At 37.8% G+C, this 5,239-nt stretch overlaps 1 pseudogene across 1 annotated transcript; it reads left to right on the top strand.

The window, feature by feature from the left end:
* Nucleotides 1-949: 949 nt before the first annotated feature.
* On the top strand, nucleotides 950-4,747 carry LOC143551682 (E3 ubiquitin-protein ligase WAV3-like; annotated as a pseudogene). The gene is made up of 2 exons (XR_013138540.1): nucleotides 950-1,179; nucleotides 2,738-4,747. The product of XR_013138540.1 is annotated as an E3 ubiquitin-protein ligase WAV3-like (transcript).
* Nucleotides 4,748-5,239: the final 492 nt, after the last annotated feature.

The raw sequence follows: 5,239 nt of genomic DNA, 5'->3' as shown, positions 1-5,239 counted from the left end.
GGTTTTAAACTTTGTAAAAAATCTTAATGGTGTTAAATATTTTTTAACAAATGTCCATTAAAACAAAAATAAATGTTTTTTGAATATGAAATTATCGTCGAACCATACATAAATGGGAAAATCCCAAAAAATAGCGTTTATGAAAACGTTTTTTCATGTTTTATGTGCCATTTGCAAGAAATTACCCAAATAGGTATTATAATCTAGTCGTGGACGAGTAGTTTGTATAACCAATTAAAAACTTGACACGTGTCTTTAAACTAACCGTAACGAGCATATTTACTAACCATTTACCTCGTCACGACTAAATAAGTTTTATGCTTTGTAATCAACAGCCCACGAGTAATCCATAAGTTCTTTAGTGGGCGACGAGTAGATTGTAAGGTTAAACTAGTCGCAACGAATTAACTACTAATAAACTACTCGTGCAGGGAATGTAAACCCAGGTAAACTAGTCGTCGCGACTAAAGAACTTATGAATTACTCGTGTGCGTTTGATTACGAGGCATGAAACTTATTTAGTCGTGACTAGTAAATGATTAGCAAACCTGCTTATTACGGTTAGTTTAAGGGCACAAGACAAGTTTTAACTGGTTCTACAAAGTACTCGTGTGTAATCATAAGCTCTCGTCACGACTAGTTTATAATACATATTTTAAGAATTTATTGTAAATGACAGTTAAAACCTGAAAAAACGTTTTTAAAACTCTTACTTTAGGAATTTTCCCTACATAACATAGGAAATTATTTATTTCCAAAATTTGTTGATATTTTTATTTTTTGACTTTGATTCATTTTGGGAGTATATATAAACACCTCACAAACACAAAAAGTCAAACCACAAACTCTTCCACCCTCCCTCCCTCCATTAATGGCCGCCATTACCAACCTCCTCCATTGTCTCTCTCTCTAAAAAACCCACCTCGGTTTCCGTGCCACCATCCCACTCTCTTCAATTATTCTCAATACCCCACTTCAAGATCTGGTTCCAATGGGAACTAAATGGAGGAAATTGAAGTCCGCATTAGCTTCTAACTTGTGCGTGTATGTACCACTGTTGAAACAGAAGATTCTCTGCCGCATTCTGATGGGTTTTCCGGCGCCGCCTTGTTGTCTCCGTCGCCGTCTCCGGCGTCTCCTCGGTTACGACTGTCCAAAAGCTTCAACAGATCTTCAAAGGTATATTTTTATGGGTTTAGATCAAATATAAATAAAATTAACGCGCTAATTGTGAGAATCAAGTAGAGTAATTATATATACATAATTAATCTACTTAGATATATAATCTGCTTGTTATCAATTTTACTACGGATTTAATAGGGATGGGTATGAAACAGAAAATTTTGATATAATAATACTGCAACTAAAACAGACGGTTTGATTTTATGTGTTCGTAGTGTTTGAATTTTTTAAATGCATATTAAGTAACAAAAAGAATTAATTAGGCCTAACTACATTATTCTTTTGCATAAACGTATGATATTTAATTAGTTTAATCTGGTCGGACAACATGCTCTTCAAATTGAAGAGTGAAGTAGCCTAATTAAAGTCGTCGTTATAAAAAAAGTAACAAAAGAATTAGGCCCAAATTCGTTATTTGGCCAATTTTATTTTATTTTTTAATTTGCCGGCCCACCTGAAATACCAAGAAAACCGAAACCAAACCGTTTTTAAAAAACTCAAAAACCAGCATTTCAGTTTTGGTTCGGTTTTATCACAAAACCGAACCACACATTCTGACTCGTCACCGTGTACACCCCCGAGCACGGAATCTTGGGTAATCTATTATTTTATTGAGTATTATTATATTCTCTTTTTAAGAAGAAGTGAAGATTTATTGTTGTTGGTGGCCTCATTTGTTGACTAATCACATCTTGGGGTTGTAAACTTCATATTTATAATTTATAATAATGATGAATTAGGAAAATAAAAAAGATAAAAGAAGATACAAAAACAACCCAACATTTGTCTTAACTGATGAGATTTCTCTTGATTTAAGGTTTTGATTCTTGTTGTTTTCAATGTTGTTGTCTTGCACAGTTGCACGTTGTCTTATTCTACTGTTCTTATTGTAAATGATGTCTTATTTTGACTTTTGAAAGTCAAACTAAATGCTTTTTGACTTTGACTTTGTTTAATTTTTGGAAAAAATGATAGCTGCTTTAAATTATTGGAAATGTATTTGTAAAAACCAAAAGAAAACATGTTTTTTGATTTTAGTAAAGAATGATGTTAATCTTATTTTAGTAAAACAAAAGCACATGGTTTTGACTTTTAAAAGTCAAAAGGGTAAGATTTCTTGCTGCATATTAAGCAGTTTAACCATCCAATTGTTCATGTTTTGCCTTGTTCTACTTTTGTTTGTGTAAAAGTTGTCTTGTTTGACTTTTGAAAGTCAAACAATATACTTTGTAATTGAATTGAATTGTTTAATTTTTGAAAAACTGATAGTTACTTAAAATTATTGGAAAACTATTTAGTAAACCAAAAAGAACATGGTTTTGATTTTAGTGAAAAATGCTAATCTGATTTTAGTTAACAGGTACATGGTTTTAACTTTGACTTTAAGAAGTCCAAAAGGCTAAGACTTCTTGCTACATTTTAAGCCACTTTACAATTCAAATTCTTCAACTTTTTGTACATTTTGTCATTTTTGTTATGCTTTTGTTCATAAACACCATAAATCTTGAAAAATTCGGTTGCATTTTCTAACAAAAAGAAAATCTTGTTATTCCAGAAAACGAGCACGATTTGTTTAGCTTCAATGAAACGAGGAGAGGGTCAAGCCATTTTCACAGCCGAATGTTCACATTCATTTCATTTCCAATGTATCACATCAAACATAAAACACGGTAACCAAATATGCCCGGTTTGTAGATCAAAATGGAAAGAAGTTCCATTACAGGGTCCCCACCAATCCGGGCCCATGTCGAACCCGAATAAACCCTGTAAATTGGTCACACGACAACTCCGGTTATGACTTTTCTCCGCCCAATACCGCCCCGCCACTCTGTTGCCCCCAATTCGCCCAACGCCCGGAACCAACCGTCTTCAATGATGACCGAGCCGCTGGATGTTAAACTGACAAACAAAACCTCTTCAGAAAACGCTAATTTGAAACGAGTATCGGTTAAAACATACCACCGATGTTCAAGCAGTCCCACGTTTCGGTTCTGTTAATGATTTCAACGGTTTTTGATTCACCTCAAAGCTCCAGCTTCTGTTTCAGGCGTAGGTCCCACTTTTAACCTTAACCGGACCCCACGAGCCCCAGTTGATCTTGTCACGGTTCTTGATATTAGTGGTAGTATGGCGGGTACAAAACTCGCTCTTTTAAAGCGGGCCATGGGTTTTGTGATACAGAATCTTGGACCTGCAGATCGGCTGGCGGTGATCGCCTTTTCCTCCACCGCACGCCGCCTGTTTCCGCTTCGGAAAATGTCGGATATGGGAAAGCAACGGGCCCTACAAGCAGTTACACTCGGTGGTGGCTAGTGGCCGGGACTAATATTGCTGAAGGTTTAAGAAAAGGTGCTAAAGTTAGGAAGACCGAAGGGAGAGTAACCCAGTTGGGAGTATTATTTTGTTATCGGATGGACAAGATACTTATACCGCGAACGGAAAGCAGAAAAATGAGTCAAATCATGAGTCACTCCTCCCATCCGTCAACTCGGTCAAAAGCAGTGTGATGACGGGAATTCGGGAGTCAAAGTTCCGGTCCATGCTTTCGGGTTTGGGGCGGATCATGATGCGAGTTCGTTGCACTCAGTTTCAGAGATTTCGGGTGGGACGTTTTCATTTATTGAAACCGAAAGCGTGATTCAAGATGCGTTTGCTCAGTGTATAGGTGGACTTTTGAGTGTTGTCGTTAAAGATGCCCGGGTGGTAATCGAGAGTGTAAACGCTAATGTTGTTATTGTAAGTTTAAAGGCGGGTAGTTACAAGAATCAGTTGGCGGCGGATGGGAAATCGGGGTCCATTGATGTTGGAGATTTGTATGCGGATGAGGAGCGGGATTTTCTTTTATCGGTCAACGTCCCGAAAGAGGTGACTTTTAATGAGACTCGTTTGTTGCAAGTGAAATGTTGTTACGCCGATGTATTGACCGAAGAGATGGTCAACTTAGAGAGCGTGAATATTGGAGTTAAAAGACCCGAAAATGTTTGTGAAGAAGTTGTTTCAGTTGAAGTTGATAGACAGAAGAACAGGGTACAAGCAGCAGAAGCCATGGTACAAGCGAGAGCTGCAGCGGAAGAAGGTGATCTGGCACGAGCCGTGTCTACCCTCGAGAACTGCAGACGGGTCCTCTCGGGTACGGTCTCAGCTAAGTCGGGTGACCGGTTATGTGTGGCACTCGATGCCGAACTCAAGGAAATGCAAGAAAGAATGGCTAGTAGACAAATGTACGAAGCATCAGGTCGGGCTTACATATTATCCGGGCTAAGCTCACACTCATGGCAACGAGCCACGGCTCGTGGAGACTCAACCGATAGTTCAAGCTTGGTGCAAGCCTACCAAACCCCGTCAATGGTCGAACTATTGACTCGGTCTCAAGCTTCTCTTTTGGGTGGTCGTTCGGGTCAACGCCCGGTTCGACCTATTTGGCCGTTCGCGTCACCAAAACCAAGGTGAAGTTTACATAATTTTGGGGGATAGGAAGAGCGATTTTGGGTGTTGATAGTTTTGTGCTTTAAATGTGTAAAGCAATAAATGAAAGGGGTAAAAGTGTAAGATTGGGGGTGAGGGTATAAATGGTAAAATGAGGAAAAATGAGGGGTTATTATTATTATTTTTATTGGTTTCAAATGTTCTTCCTTGTGTAATTTTTGGGGGTGATGTACATAAGGAGAATGGTATTATTATTATTGGGTATGTTGGTTTGGTGGTTTTCTAATGTAAGGTACAACTTGCAATGCATAAGTTACAAGTGTAGTGTTTATTTATATTTTTAGCTTTACAATTACCTTGCATGAGGTAAAGGGGTCTTTTTCACCTTTGGTGGTCATACTCATACATGGATGGCCCATGCTATGTCAAATTGTGTGCCATCATATTCGTGACCACCTTTTGATGGTGGTATTGTGGATTTACACTCTGATTTGCACATTGGTACAATTTCATATCACATTTTACTTAAAAGCATGAAACAATAGGTACACGCATTTATAAATGTGCATTGTTTTTATCTAGAAAAATAATATTAACCAACTCACTCAAAAGTTATTGAAATGAAGACCAC

This window comes from Bidens hawaiensis, unplaced genomic scaffold, assembly GCF_021521415.1.
Source record: "Bidens hawaiensis isolate Kalapana, Puna unplaced genomic scaffold, B.hawaiensis_p1.1 tig00016560_1, whole genome shotgun sequence".
NCBI classification, from domain to species: domain Eukaryota; kingdom Viridiplantae; phylum Streptophyta; class Magnoliopsida; order Asterales; family Asteraceae; genus Bidens; species Bidens hawaiensis.
This window is presented reverse-complemented; position numbering and strand designations above follow the sequence as displayed.